The sequence below is a fragment of the Sus scrofa genome, chromosome 6 (genome assembly GCF_000003025.6).
Source record: "Sus scrofa isolate TJ Tabasco breed Duroc chromosome 6, Sscrofa11.1, whole genome shotgun sequence".
Classification (NCBI taxonomy): domain Eukaryota; kingdom Metazoa; phylum Chordata; class Mammalia; order Artiodactyla; family Suidae; genus Sus; species Sus scrofa.
Window position 1 is genome coordinate 89,389,425 of NC_010448.4, and position 16,114 is coordinate 89,405,538.

Consider the following 16,114-nt stretch of genomic DNA (forward strand, 5'->3'; position numbering starts at 1 on the left):
TCCCTGTGACACTTGCATCAGGGACTCCTCAGGCAGAGCAAACCACTCCCAAGGCCATCCCTCTGCTCCGAGGAGTCGTTTGGGAAGCGTGCTGGTCTCGGGAGTCGTTCTCGCTGGGTGAATATGAACGAGCCCCTGCCTCTAGGAGCTCACTTTTCTCATCTGAGCTTCCGAGCTGATGCAGCGCGGAAACCATGCACTTTAGACACCGCTTCGCGGAAGCTTGCCCGCGCCGGCAGCCGGAACTACCCGTCACACCCCCAAGTCCCGGCGGGAGCGTTTCCGGTTGCGTGAGGTCACTTCCGCGTCAGCGAGTCTCCTAGGCGTCGAGCCCTACGCTCTGGCGCCCTCTGCCTGAGCGGAGGAGGGCTGACTTTACCAAATGGCGAGAAGAGAGAGCCGAGCCCATTGGTTGAAAAACGAGCAGACGCAACACGCAGCCTCCACCAATGGAAAACCGAACCTTCGCCGGGGGCGGGCCCCCAAGGGCAAGGGGTTATCCTAGGACGCAGGCCGTGGGTAAGAGGATGTCTGGGTCCCTGGTCCGCTTGAAAGCCCCAAAGGAACAGCAGAAATGGCCTCTGCCCACCAGCTTCTTCCGCTTCCCCTTACAGAGGAGGAGAATCCCAGAGTAGACCAGAGAGCTGCAGGGGTCTTGGGAGGCTCGTCTCCAGTGTTCACCCCACTCATCTCATCCATTGCATCCCCGAGAGGAGACACCTGATGAGTTCACACAGAAAGCCGAAAATCATGGGCTTTGAATGAATTCTCGACCTGGAGGCCAAGGTGTTTTATATTTTAAAATTAGAGTATTTACTGTGTGCCATGCCCTGCCCTGCCCTGGCCCTTCCCTCACATTTTTTCTCTTACTCCGCACAAGCCTGTGAAGTGGATATTGTGACACAGACTCTGACCCTCAGTGCCTGTGTTGAAATCCTGGTTCTGCCAGTTATTACCTGTGTTTCCTGGGCTCCAGTTTCTGCATCTGTGAAATGGAGTAATAGACCTACCTCATACCCTAATTCTAAGGATTAAATAAATTAATATATTTAAAGTGCGTAAAACGCAACCGACGTCTGGTCACCATAGGAACCACTTAAGTTATTTCCAATTATAAATTAGGAGACTGAGGCTTAGATATGAAGTAACTTGCCTACAATGGATAGTCACTAGTGGAGGCAGGTTGGGAACCATCTCTGCCTACTCTGGAGGAGCTTCTCAGTCATGATCACACAGCCCTCTTCTTATGGAAGCCTGTGGGGAACATAATTGCCTTTAGAGCAGCACATGTGTTTATTTAGTAGGACCATATTACCAAATGACTGCTCTCTGAGTTTTTGTTGTTTTTTTTTGTTGTGTTTGTGTTTGTTTTTGTTTTTGCTTTTCAGGGCTGCACCCTCGGCATATGGAGGTTTCCAGGCTAGGGGTCTAATTGGAGCTGTAGCCGCTGGCCTATGCCAGAGCCACAGCAACGCCATATCTGAGCCACATCTGCAACCTACACCACAGCTCATGGCAACGCCAGATCCTTAACCCACTGACCAAGGCCAGGGATAGAACCCAAAACCTCATGGTTCCTAGTCAGATTTGTTTCTGCTGTGCCATGATGGGAACTCCTCTCTGGGTATTTTAATAACTACAATTAAGATGGTGAGGTTCTAGAACTTGTTCTGTACATCTTCAATGAAGACAGTGAGGCTGCAAGACCTTTCTCCTGCTAAATCTCATTTATATAAAATCAGGAAAAATAAACTTCTGAAAATGTTCAATCTGAGATCCTGTGAGGGATCCAGGTTATGACTTAGGACTTGGTGTGGTAAGTGGTGTGCTAGTGAAAAGCACAGGGTGCCAGGGGAAATCTGATTGGAGATAGACATAACTGCCTCCAGAGTTAGGATGGACTTGGCAGAAGCAGTGAATGGAAGTAGAAACCTTAATGGATGAGTAGGCATTGGCCAGGTAGAAAAGTCTGGGGAAATTGAGGGATGCATTCCTTCCAAACCAGGGAAGTGGGATAGTAGGGTGATAATTCAGAGCTCTTTCTTAGAAACTGGAGTACAGGATGAAGATGAGAATGAAGTAGCAATTGAGGCATACCAGGAAGGGTTCTGTCCTGGTATCAGCAAGTCAACAGAAGTTTCTGAGAAGGGGAGAGCAGAGCCCAGCATTGCACTTTAGGTGACTATTTTAGGAGATCAGCTTTGCACCTTATGGAGATAGTGAAGAAGTTGTGGCAGGCAGTATCTAAGATGTCCCCAGTGATCGCAAACTCCAGTATTCACTCCCTGATATGATTCTCTCGCCTTGAGTATGACCTGGGCTTATTGATTCCATTCTAATGAATGGAATTGGAAGTGATGGGTTGTCATTTCTGAGATTATATTACAAAGACTGTAGCTTCGGTCTCGAGCATCCCCTCTTTCTCTCTAGCTCACTTGCTCTTAGGCAAGACGCTTGCCATGTTGTAAGCTGCCTTATGGAGAGGACCATGTGTCCAGGAACTGATGTCCTTGTCAAATAGCCAGCGAGGAGCTGAGGACGTCTAACAGCCACACAAGTGGGCTTGGATGTGGATCCTCCTCCAGGTAAGCATTCACATGACTGTGGCCCTGGCTAACACATGATGGCCATGATGGTTGGGACCTTGAGCTAGAGGCACCCAGCTAAGCCACATCCAGATTCCTGACCCACAGAAACCGTGAGACAATAAATGTTTGTGGGTTTAAGTTTTAACAAAAATTGAAGATACTGTTAATGCATCAGCAGATAACTGGATAATAGAGAGACATTAGAAGCAAAGAAAAAAAGCAGGATGACTTGGAAGGGACACTTGTTCTAGGCCAAGGAATTGATGATGAGAATCTGGATTGAAGCAGGTTAGAGGGGGTGAGGAGCAGAGGACAGATTTGAGATACATCTGGGGAAAAAAAGGGAAGATATTTGGCAATGGAGTTAGATGTGGGAATGAGGGAAAAGGCAGAGGAGAGAACAACACCACTGTTTGGTAGCATGGGGGATGGTATTAGCTAGAGTTGCCAGCGTGCGGGCCACTGGGGATGAGTTTAAAAAGTAGCTCCTTGAGATTTCTGGCAACAACAAGATAGATCAACAAGCAGACTCTAGGTTGGATACAGTCCAGTCACTGTGGTCTGGGGGTGTGGGATATTGCAGAAAAATAGGATTAAGGCTGTAAAAACTGGAAGGAACTCTCTTCACTGAGCTAAACTTACTTGTCAAAGTGTGTCCCCTTCATTTGGTCATTCATTCAGCAACTATGTATTAAGTGCCTTCTTTGTGCCAGGCACTGACCCAGGCACTGGGGATATAAAAGTGAGCACAAAAGTCCCTGCCTTCATGGCACTCATATCTTTGTTGCAGAAAGAGAAACAATACATTTTTTAAGTTTCTGGTTGTTGCTCTCTCCAGCCTTGTCTCTGTCTTAATCTTTGATGATTTCAGTATACACAGATGATCCTGACCCACAGAAACCGTGACACAATAAATGTTTGTGTTTTAACAAAAATTGAAGATACTGTTAATGCATCAGCATTGTTCTCTTGGTTACTTGCTTCAAAGATCTTGCCCTCTCTCCACCTCAGGCCCTCCATGGTCATACCCTGGACCTTGCCATGAATCTAATACCTATCATGTCTTTCTAGTTATTTCCCCCTCCTCTTCTGACCACATCAATCCTTTAATGCCAGGAACTGAAATCTCTTAGTCCTTCATTTTGCATTATCTCTCTCCCTGTTACTGTCCTTTCCTCCAGTTGTATCAGTCAGGATAGGCTAGGTGGTACTACAGTAACAAACAATCCCAGTGTTTCAGGCTTATACTTAAGGCTTACATTTTAAGCTTCAAAACAACAAAGAAAGATCAATTTCTTGCTTGCACAATTTGAACACTGTGGCTTGACAGGGGACTCTGCTTTTTGTAGCCCCAGCTGAGGGAAAAGCCACCATCTCATTATTGTTGGTCACTGAGCCAGAGTGAAAAGAGAACTCTGGAGGGTCTTGTTGGCAATTAAATGTTCCATCAAGGATCCGCTATCTAATTAGCCAGAGCTAATCACATGGCCAAAACCAGCCACCACCGGACGGGAAAGGGTGTTTCTACTAAAGGCCCAGAAGCAAGTGGTGGGGTTGGAGAACTGAACTATTTATGAATAACATGATTAAGATTCCCATGCCAGCTTAAATTCCATGGTCAAAGAGAAGAATGTAAAACATCTTATTAGCAATTTAAAAATATTGACTGCATACTGAAATGATAATATGTGTCTATACTGGGTGAAATGAAACATATTATTGAAATTATTATCACTAATTTCTTTTTACTTTTTAAAATGTGGCTACTGGAAAATGTAGAATTATGTATGTGGCTCATATTATGCATATACTGGACCATGCTGACTGAATCTATACACACTACCAGCTTCATCTCTCTTCACTCTGTTAATTTTAGTTAAAGTTTTTTTCATTAAAAGTATCAGAAACTGACATTGAAAGGAAACCAAAACTACAGGTTTGGGGAATTGACTGTGAGGGTCTTTAGAATCAAAGGCATTGTTGATTAACAGGTCTGGGAAGAGCAGGGCAGCTCTAGGGGCCTCAGCAGCAGAGGTTCACAGACGTTAATGTAACTTAGCTCCATTTCTGGGTCTTATATTCCACATTTCAAATTCCTAGGAGGAGAGAATCTGATTAGATCAGTTTAAATCAGGTGTGTCTACCCCAACCAGTCCGCCGTGACCAAGGGAAGAAGGACTTACTGCGAGCTGCCTACTGCAGTTCTCAACCATCCAGCCACTATATTCCTAAAAGTCAGCCTAAGCCCTCTAATCTCTAGGAGTCAGCAAAAAAAAAAATTTTTTTTTGGTCTTTTTGGGGTCATACGCTTGGCACATGGAGGCTCCCAGGGTAGGAGTCGAATTGGAGCTGTAGCTGCCGGCCTACACCACAACCATAGCAATGCCATATCCGAGCTGCGTCTGCGACCTACACCACAGCTCACGGCAACGCTGGATCCTTAACCCACTGAGTGAGGCCAGGGATCGAACCCAAGTCCCCACAGATACTAGTGGGGCTCATCAGCCATTGAACCACGATGGGAACTCTAGATAGTAAATGTTTTATGCTTTGTGAGCCACAGCTTCTCTTCCAAACTATTCCACTCTGCTGTGTAGATCAAATGAGTTGGAGACAATATGTAAGTGACTGGACTTGACTATGTCTCAGTAAAAACTTATAAAAGCAGGAAGTGGGCCATAGTTTGCCAAACCCTACACTGTGCTTTCTGGCCCCTCTGCCTGTATTGTCCTTTCCCACCTTCCTTCCAGCAAGTGCCTAGTCATCCTTCTGGTCTCAGTTTAGATGGCACTTCTAAGAAGCTTTCCTTATCTCTTCTTCCCTGGCTGGTTAATGGTCTCTTACGAATTTATTTATTTAAATCTTAAGGGCTGCACCTGAGGCATATGGAAGTTCCCAGGCTAGGGGTTGAATCAGAGCTGCAGCTACTGGCCTACACCACAGCTACAGCAATGTGGGATCTGAGCCACATCTGTGACCTACACCACAGCTTGCGGCAATGCTGGATCCTTAACCCACTGAGCAGGGCCAGGGATTGAACCTGCAACTTCATGGATACTGGTTAGGTTTGTTACTGCTGAGCCACAATGGGAATTCCAGTGGTCTCTTTTTTATGCTCCCCCAGGCTCCTATACCCCATCCAAGTGATTCTCAAATTCTGCTGTCATTGTTCTGTTCTGGCTACTAGATTACTAGTCCAGGTCTCATTTGTTGTAATAAACCCAATGCCTGGCATGCCCAGCACAAGGTACACACCTGAGTATCGTTGGATAAGTGAGAGGAGCCATGAACCTTTGGCGGCATCCAGTGGGAGCAGACGTCCTGTGATCTTGGGTCAGTGGTGAGAATTCTGGGTTTTTGTATTAGCTGCAAGAGACCCATTTCCTCACTTTGTTGCCCCTCTGAATCCCAGGGCTCAGGCAGTAGAAAAGGGGGAGGGAGGCTGCAGGCTGGGCAGGGCTCTAGGGACCTGGCAGTTTCCATACCATCCAAGCCTTGCCTGTCAGAGGCCTTGGGGCTATGTTCTTCCTAAGAGCCATACAATAAACTGAAACTCCCTGACCTCAGGGAAGCACTGGTGATGCGAGTGTTTTCGGATAAGAGAAGTGGAAAGTTCTAAGGCCCGCAAGCCTTGGATAATATGATAAACGACACCCCAACTGGGATGAAAGCAGGAGTGCTGTCATCCCGTCCCTGGAGGAGGACCTCCTGCTCTTTGGTAAGGTTCCCTATGGGGCCCCCCTAGGGGCATCACAGGGAGGTAGGGGGGTGGCATGTGGCCAAGGGCAGCCTTTGTCTCATAGTCATCTAAGGCCACAGTTACAGGGCCTGTGCAATGGGCTGCCTTGACTTGAGTGGTTAGTGAGTAAGACCCAGCAGAATCTGCACAGGGGCATAGGAGACTCTGAGGCCACACACGTGGTTGTGACCTCTGCAAGGCTTTGTCCAGCTCAGAACATCATCATCCGTTGTTGCCTCTGGAGAGTAAGGAGAGTTTCTCCTCCTAAGGGTCCCATGTGCCACCTTTGGGCAATAAAGATGCGATAGGGCTTTTCCCAAGGAGACAAAGAATAAAGCAGAAATGGAACCTCGCTGTCCTTAGTGTCCTTGAGCCGCTTACCTGGGCAAGGACGGTGGGCTGGAGTGGCTGACCCGAGACCACCGACGGCATGTCTTCCATAAGATGCAGCTGATGACCAGCAGAGAGGACGAGGAGAGCAGGGTTGGGATGACGATCACCGCAGCCTGCAGGCCACCCACGTCTGGCCAAAGGGACAGAGACATCAAGGCATGGGTAGTGGACTTCTCCCCAGGGGTAGGCTGTGTCCCTGCCCTCAGTAGCTGTGGCCCACACAGTATTGGGGTTCCAGGTCTGGAGAAGGCATGGTTCAGGGCAAGAACGTGCTTGAAGGCAAAGATTGAACAACCTTGGATGAGGAGCCAATAGTTATTTTCCTCCAGTGTTTGGCACTTAGAAGGTGCTTGTGGACTTAAAGGGAGAGAAACAATGCTGGTAACACCTGATGCTTCATATACCCTGTCTTATCCAACGAGACTAGATGCCTCTGCTATTCCCACTCACCAGATAGAGAGGCTGAGATACAGGGGCTGGTTTGCCTGAGGTTAAAAAGGTAATAAGGGGCAAAGGGAGGATTTGAACCCAGATCTCCTTGCTGCCAGGCCTTCATGCTATCCACATGCTTCCCAATAAGCATGTCTTGAACAATTGCAATGGGCCGGGGATGTGGCCCAGCTCAGTAAAACAACACCCGGCATATGCTAGTCCCTCAGGAAAGTCTAGCTCTCCTTAGGTATTACGATGGGTTTGACTCCCTTGGTCCTCACAGCAACTCTGCAAGGGTAGCTGTTATTATCACTGTTTTTCAGACGGGAAAACTGAGGCTAGCCAGGTGTGGTGTCTTGCCCAAGATCACCCAGCTGGTAAGTGGCAGGGCCAAGATTTGAACCCAGGCTGACTACCCTTTGCTCGTGTCAGCTAAGATGCTTAGGTAGCAGAGGGATCCCCTAGTCCTGCCTCAGTTTATTCAGCTGAAGAATGAGAAGGTGTCCTTGGGAAAGGAGTTAACAGAGGGACCTTTAAAGGGCTGTCCTATGGAGAGGAGGCCTTGGAGAGGGGGGCCGGGAGGACAGAGCTGGGGCCAGTGGGGATAGGAGGGGACCCATGTGAGAAGGGACCTCCATGACTGGAGGAGCTAGTGAGCATCCTGCCTCTGTGCAGGTTTACCCAGGGATGCTGTGGTGTGGGAAACTGCAAGCTTCAAATTCTCAGGGTTCTGCTGGTGCCAGGACCAATGAGGGGGCTCTGAGTTTTGTTCTACAGAACTGCCAGCTTTCTGTGCCTGTCCTTTCTGGGGCTCTTGACATAGGGGAAGAAGGCTAAGTAACCCAGCTCTAGACATTTCTCAGGAGAACTGTCATTTCTCCCATTTTTCGCCTCTTCTTCTTCTTCTTTTTTTTTTTTTTTTTTTTTTTGTCTTTTTAGGGCCACACTGCGGCATATGGAGGTTCCCAAGCTAGGAGTTAAATCAGGGCTGCAGCTGCTGGTCTATGCCACAGCCACAGCAACGTGAGGTCCCAGTGTAGGTTGCGACCTACACTGCAGCTCAGGGCAACACCAGATCCTTAACCCACCAAGTGAGGCCAGGGATCGAACCCACGTCCTCATGGATACTAGTCGGGTTCGTTACTGCTGAGCCACAATGGGAACTCCCTATCTTTCACTTCTTCCTTTACCACCCCTCCCCCTTCAGCCTTACCATCTTTCAGCCTTCTCTCTGGACTCCCTGCCTCCAGCTGTGCCCCACCCCATGCAAATATGACCATCTTCCTTCCCCGCTTAATTCCTTGTCATGGCCCCCATTGCCCTCAGATGGCTCACAGGATGGCATGACCCAGTCCAGCCTTCCTCTCCAGCCTCACTGCTCTGCCCTTCTGCCTTACATTCAACCCCTAGCTGCATGACCTCATTTCCAGCCTCCTCTCCCTAGCTCATGCTATTCCCTCTTCTTGGAATACATTGCTCAAGTCTCACTCATGCTGCAGGCCTCGGCTTCCATGGTACCTCCTCCAGCAGGCCCCTCCACTCCAAATTCCTGGGGTTCCCCTCCTGTCCCAGCCCAGCCCGCAGCACATGTGCTGTGTCTGCCTATTAGCTCCTTGATAGACACCTGGGATGCACCCGTCCTTGCATAGCTCAGCGCCAGCACCAGCACGTAGCAGGCACTTGATAGGGATTTGGCAGGCACTTGATAGGGATTTGTCAGGTGAGCCGAATGGGAGAGCGAGGGAGTAGAGAGCACAGTGGGGCGTCTAGGAGGAGAGTAGGGAATGGGCTTCTCTGACCCGCCCATCCCCACCCATAGGCAGTGTCACCTTTTCTCCTTCGGGACCTGCCCAAAGTCAATACTTCTCTGGATGGAGCTGGGGAGGTGCCAGTTGGCCGGGGTGGGGGGGGACCCAGGCTGGGCTGAACAAACACAGCCTCCCCACCTGACTTCCCTACCCTCATTCAGTTCTGGGCTGTTTCTAACTCACCAGCTTCCCTCTTTGAAAACTAGCAGGTGCTGGGCAGGAGGTGAGGATGGGCTGGGAGGCACAAAGCCTGGATTTATCTCACTTTGGGTGACCTTGAGGAATTCATCTTCCCTCTCTGGCCTCAGTTTCCTCAGCTGTAGCATTGATTCCCTGCCCACATCACAGTGGTGTGGAGGTAGGAGGACAAGTAAGGGAGTGTCACACGTTTGGGAGTCACACAACCCTGGGTTCAAATCTAAGCATTACCACTTAATTGGAAAATCATCTTAACTCTCTGGACTTAGTGTTCTCATCTGTAAAATGGGCATAAATGCAATACCTCCTCTCAGGATTGTTGTGAGGATTAAAGGAGATGACAGCGAAAAATCCACCTCATCTTAAAGGTCCCTCAAACAAGGCCTGGGCACAATTAGGTTCAACAAATCATAGGGTATGCAGGGGCTTGGAGAGGAAAGAGTGCATGGGTTCAGATTGGATTACAGAATTCCTGAGCTGAGACAGTGCCTTAGGAACCACATGTTATGTTGATGAGAAGACTGAAGATAACACCCCCCTGCCCCCCTCCCAGCCCCCACCAGCAAGGGGAAAAGGGTCTTATCCAAGATCACACTTAGTTCTACGCTCTCTGGCTGGTAACTTCCTGGGACAGATCATGGGCTTGGGCTGGGAAATGGAGTATTTGCTTTGGGAACTAGAAAGCTTTCAAGTGGCTCAGCTTCCTGCCCCAGCCCCTCCCTGACGACTTGCTCCTGTTCCTCCTCCAGTCTGGAGAGTATCAGGGAAACTGACTGAAGTACAAGGGCAAGTGGAACTCCTCCCTTTACCCCCCGACCTGATTCCAGAGGCCTTTCTCCACCTCAAGGTCAGGATCACTTAAATCCCCACCCCCAGGATCAGAAGAGCCCAAAGTCCAGGAAGGCAGCAGAGGAAAGGGGCAGGTGTCTACTTACTGCATTGGGGGGCAGCAGTGGAGAAGTTACAGGAGGGATCTGAGCCCATCAATGGGGTGTTGGGGCCTCCACTCAGGAGGGGTGGCGGTGCAGGTGCTCAAGGGCTTCCTAGGCCTTCGTTTCCTGAAAGTGGGGGGTAGGCCAAGGTTACATCCTGGAGCAACAGGTTCTGGCCAACTGTTGTAGCAGGCTCTCTGCTCAGAAGAGGTCAGGAAAAGCAGGCCTCTAGGGGACCCCTCAAGGTCAAACAATCTCATCGTATTAAACAGATGCTGTAGAAGACTATTTAACAACAAGGAAAAATGCACACAATCTGTTACCAAGTGGAGAAAAAAAATAGGCTATGGAACAAAAGGAGAGTGTATTCTCATTTTTGTAAATAAACACATATACTCATGGAAAAAAAAAAACCCCGTAAACCTTATCCTCAAATTGCTAGCAGTGGGAGTTCCTATCATGGCTCAGCGGAAATGAACCCAACTAGTATCCATGAGGATGAGGGCTTGATTCCTGGCCCTGATCAGTGGGTTAAGGATCTGGCATTGCCATTAGCTATGGTGTAGGTCACAGACAAACATGGCTCCAATCTAGTGTTGCTGTGGCTATGGTATAGCCGGTGGCTATAGTTCTGATTCGATGCCTAGCCTGGAGACTTCCGTATGCTTTGGGTGCGGCCCTAAAAAGACAGAAAAAAAAAGTGCTAGCAGTGGTTATCTCCAAATAATGGTTGATGGGTAATTTTTCTCTGAGTGTCTTGACTGTATTTTCCAAATTTTCTGCAATGAACATGTTATAAGAAAAAAAAATTACTTAGGAAAGCGACGCATTTTAAGTGAGCAAGCCTTTTGACCAACAAATTCCACTTTAGAAATTTACAGAACTCATAGGAAAGGAAGAATGAACCTATTTTTGTAAGAAAAAAAAAATCTAGTTTTGCTCGTGCATAAGCAGGAATGCCTGGAAGGATCTTCACCAAACTGTTAACAGCTGTTTACTCCTGGGAGCGGGGTGAGAGGACTTTCTGCTTTATGAACTTAGGTTTATTTGAATGTTTTCTGCAGAGAGCAGAAGTTATTTTGTAATTGGAAAAAAAACAGACAAACAAACAATGTTCCTTGTCTTGCTCACTCTTGCTGGTTCTCTCTGTGCAGAATCTGGCTGGGGGTGGTCAGGGGACTCACCCTGAGCATCTTTAGGGAGGAGCCATCCTCCTTCTCTAAGATTCCACCCAACTTGGACATGAAGTGCTTTCTTGATTCCAGCTTGGACACTCACCAGTTCTAGCCAGCAAACATTCTCTGAGACCCTCTCTGCCCCCAGTGGGCAGAACCATGGGACACGAGTCCTGCTTCAAGATGCTCATGGTCTAGTGGCGATGGAAGACCCAAAGTGCCACAAGCCCAGAACACTGCGTTCTGCTGGACCTGAACACCTAGGACAGCTTCACCTTGAATGGGACTTGAAGGATGAGTAAGATCTCAACAGGAAGATAAAGGAAGGCAAGGGAATTCTAGGAGGCGGACAAGTATTACAAAAGCTTGTGTTAAGGGCCAAATTATGCTTAACACTGTCCATTTGGGATCCTAATATTCTGAGTGCTCTGATTCTAGCATTATATGCATACTCTTTTTCTCCTCCACTGGGAGACCCTGAAAACAGAAAGGCAATGTTGTGTCACCATGAGCCTCTTCGGTATTGGTGAGGGGGAGTGAGGGCTGAGGGCTGGACCAAGAGCAGGGCTTGGATCAGTGCATAGGAGCCACGATCATTTCTGGCCAGGTCTGTGCCCATTCAGTAACAGCTGCTGTAGTGCTGCCCAGATGGAATCATAAGAAGTCTCCTCTGCCTTCCCATCCTCATTATTATCTTTCTTCCACTTGTTGGTGTGGTGCTAAAATCCCACCATAGCTACTTTTTTCTTTCCTTTTTTTTTTTTTTTTTTTTTTAGGGTTGTACCCACAGCATATGGAGGTTCCCAGGCTAGGAGAACCAATCAGAGCTATAGCTGCCAGCCTACACCACAGCCACAGCAACGGGGGATCCGAACCGCATCTGCGAGCTACACCACAGTTCACGGCAACACCGGATCCTTAACCCACTGAGCGAGGCCAGGAATTGAACCTGCATCCTCATGGTTCCTAGTCGGAGTTGCTTCCACAGCGCCACCGTGGGAACTCCCCACCACAGCTACTCTTTAAGAGAGGTTTCTATGTTCATGGATTTTGGGGGGAGGCACTGCAAACCATAAGTTAGTGAGGAATGCAGAACGCTAAGTTTTGATGGAGGAATGAAAGGCGTGGAGGAGGACTTTCCACAAGTGTGACTGAGGGAGACCCCTGAAAGAAGAGGGAGGGAAGAGTTCCCACTGTGGTGCAGTGGGTTAAGAACCTGACTGCAGCGACTCAGGTCGCTGCAGAGATGCAGGTTTGATCACCAGCCCGGCGCAGTGAGTTAAAGGATCCAGTGTTGCTGCAGCTATGGTGTAGGTTGCAGCTGGGGCTTGGATTCAGTCCCTGGCCTGGGAACTTCCAAATGCTGTGGGTGCAGCTGATTAAAAAAGAAAAGAAGAAGAGGGAGGGTGAAGGGAGTGGGCACTGTTGGGCAGATTTCATGAAGCTGCCTCAAGCTAGAACCTTAGCACCTGTGGTTGCCCCATAGCCCAGGGCCACCCATCTCTCTTGCTGAACCAATGAGGGGTGGACACCCACAGGTGACAATGCAGAAAGCTGTCCAGGGTCACTGGACTCACTCCAGATTTAGCAGGTTTGCTCAGATCTCGATGCGCAGTCCACACCTATGAGACAGACACACCTCCATCTGGTGTCTGCTTCACCTGGGACCTCCTGGGGACCTTATCTGCTTCTCCCTTCTCCCAGTGGCAGGAGAAGAGCTGCTGCCCCCAGGACCCCATTCCTGGTTTGTAGATCTGGCAGCTTGGTCATGGAAGGTCTGGGGTTTGCAGCAAGTAGAGGAAGCAAGCCCAGTGGCTCAGCCTACAGGGAGTGAGAGGGCAAAGCCTCTTATCTGGGAAAAAAAATTCCAAATCCTCAAACCACCTGTGGTACCAGGGCTGACTCTAGTGCCATGGGATCAGAGGACCCCTTGGGCCATTGCTCTCAATGCCCTTGCTTACCTCTGTCTCCCTGTGGCTCCAGCAGCTGCCCAGGTGGCTTTGTCCTTGCTGTGGCTGGTGCTGGCTCTGACTCTGTTGCCAGTAAGGGAGGTAGCAGGTGTGGGCAGGCACCAATTGACTCTGCCCTGGAGGAGGGGCCATTGGGGTCCCAGCCAATTCTCTGTTCTCTTTGGGGAGAGGATGGAGAAAGGTACAGAGCTCTCGGTGCCTGGGGCTGCGGGGACCCTGGCCACTCCCCTTCTCCTTCTGTTCAGACTGCAGGTTCCCAGGGGGTGGGAGGAGCCATCAGAATCCACAGTGGGGAGATTAAAGGTTGCATGAAAAGAGCCGATGGCTGTGAGTCTGGAGACCTGAGTCTGGATCTGGCTCTGCCTCCTAGGTGACGTCACATCTGGGTCTCCGTTTTCTTACCTGTGGAATCATGGCGTTGAGACAGGTGATCTCTTAGCATCACGTTCTGGAGTCTGTGATGCTGACCAGCATGCTCAGCTGGGCTGTTTCCACCCCAGAGAGGAATTCCTGACTTTGCTTTGTTCTTTCCTTCTGAGGAGCTGCAGTCCCCACCTCTCAGGGCACCCCTACACCCCACTGATCTTTTAGTTATGGGAGCTCTTCTCTTCTAAGCCCCGCCCTCCTCAGTCCTGCCCTGACCCCTTCCAGCTGACCCTCTGTGCTCCTTTTTCTTGCCTGGGTAGGGGCCCTCTCAGCAGGCCATTCTCCCTCCTCAGCAACCAGAAGCCAGGACACCTGGGTTCCAGCCTTGGCTCTGCCATGTGCTCTATGTCCTTGAGCTAGAAACCCTCTCTGGGCCTCAGGATTAGACCGGAGGAACCTCTAGGCTCCTCCAGCATTCAGACTTGGTCACATGGCGGCCCACAGTTTTTGAGAGCTCACCAGAGCTTGGGCTTTGTGCCTCTGGCCCTAGCCTCTTGAAAGGGTCTCCCTTGTCACGACATCAGAGTAGGAAGCTCCCGGTCCTCTGGTCCAAAGTGCCAGCTCTTCCCTACTTCATTGGATTCCTCGGGTGAACGGGGGCATTTCGTAATGGTCAGAAATAAGATAGAACCGACCGTCAAATTTTTGAAAGTTGGAAGACTGTTCTACTCTCTATCTGGGGTAAACAAAAATCCACATAATTTCATCCAGATGGAGAAGAAAAACAAAGGAAAATGAGCATATTTAAAAATAAAAGTCTTTTCTCATCTCCTGCTTTTGCTATTTTTTGAAGGCTCTGCCTCCTGAAGGCCTCTCTGCTTTCCCTCTCTCCCCTTCTCCCCCTCATTTCTGTTCTGCTTTCTATCACCTCCTCTTCCCCAGAGACACTGGCTAGAATTGTAGGTGTCCCAGAGGGAGGGAAAATTAACCTTGCCCTGATGGCCAATAATGATTCAGCACCTCGGCCAGCATTCCCCCCCCCCCCCGCCCCGCCCAACCTCAGGCTCCCTGCATGTAAGCCTGTGACACGGTCCTTTGCAACTGACATTCTGGTGGAGCATTTGGGGACAGTGAACAGAGCCAGGACTCAGGCAGGAGGGGAGGAAGCCAGGAATGCTGCCCAGGTTTGAGCAGTCAGCCTCCCAGGATGGCTTCTCTTGCAGGAGGGAAGGTCCATCCCTAGAGTCCCGAAGCCAAGACTGTGCTGCCAAGAGACCTTATCTCTGTTGTTTTCTGCTCCTGCTGACACCCCAGAGAGAAAGACCCAGAGCTAATGGCCTTGTTAGGTGCTGAGCAGGCCAAGCCCTGGGTCCAACATTAGACTTACAGAATCCTGAACCATTAGAGCCACTACCCTGGCAATCAATTAGCTAGCTCTCTAGCCCCTCCCCAATTAAGGTGGGGAAACTGAGGTCCAGGGAAGGGAGAGGGATTTGCTCAGGGTCCCACAGTGCCTTCATGGATGCACCCTGGACCGGGGAGCTCTGTGAGGCAGGGCTTACAGATGAGACTTGACTCACAATTGCATAATTCAATGATCTGGAGCCTGGGTTAAGCTCTCACTTTGAATCCCAGGGGGAATCTGGTGGCTTCTGCTTATCAAGGAAGCGGTCCTCAAAGTTGAGAAGGATCTTCAGGGAGGTCAGTAAAGGGTTGGACTTTAGCCTTGGATGGGCCTGGGTCTGATTTCCAGCTCTAATGAGTCCTGGCTGCGGATCCCCCAGGAAGTAGAGTTTCAAACACTGAGATAACGATACCAACCTCATGGACTTGTCTTGATGTTAGATAAGGTACAAAAAGTACCAGCACTTTGCTTGCTGACCACAAACAGGGATGGCAATGGAATTTCTTTCATTCTGTCAATTCTTTCTTGTCTTGGGGAAGATCTTTGCTGCTCCCCCTTCCTCTCCAGGGCTGGGCTGCCTTGGCCTCCTGTCTTCAATGACCTGTGTTAAGTGTGGGGTCCCGGCCTTAACTTGACAACCCCTAGGTTCTTTCATTCAGGAAGTCTCTGGACACGTCATACCTCTTGGAGGCACCCTAATTTCCCAGAGTCCCCAGCTGGGTGTTCAAATTAGGCCCCTACAGTTCTTCCCGGACACTTGGAGATCAGGAGCGAAGACCAGGCATTGGCCAACATTTCTAGGACCTGATCTGAGATTGGGAGAGGGGAGAAGAAGGGCGTGCCATAGACAGGGTGATTCTCCTCCAGAGGACAGGCCCACTGAGCACAAATGGAGGGGTGTGGCTTTGGGGGAGTCACAGGGATCTGAGAGCATGGGGCAAGGGTGGGATGAGGATAGTCTAGTCCCAGTATCACCCCCTACTTCTCTGCAAACTGGGGTGCTCTCCATCAGCCATTCAGAGACCTCCCCTCCACCCTTGCCAACAACCCCCCGCCCTGCCCTTGTTCATGTCCCTCCTCCCCAAACAAGTCCATGGCTGGAGTAGTT

General features: G+C 49.7%; 1 long non-coding RNA gene across 1 annotated transcript; it reads right to left on the minus strand.

Annotated features, from left to right (window-relative positions):
* On the minus strand, nt 2,459-14,503 carry LOC106510647. The gene is made up of 5 exons (XR_001309294.2): nt 13,227-14,503; nt 10,094-10,216; nt 6,709-6,850; nt 5,844-5,954; nt 2,459-4,684 (listed from the first exon to the last, which is right to left on the minus strand). It is a non-coding gene; the product is annotated as an uncharacterized LOC106510647 (long non-coding RNA).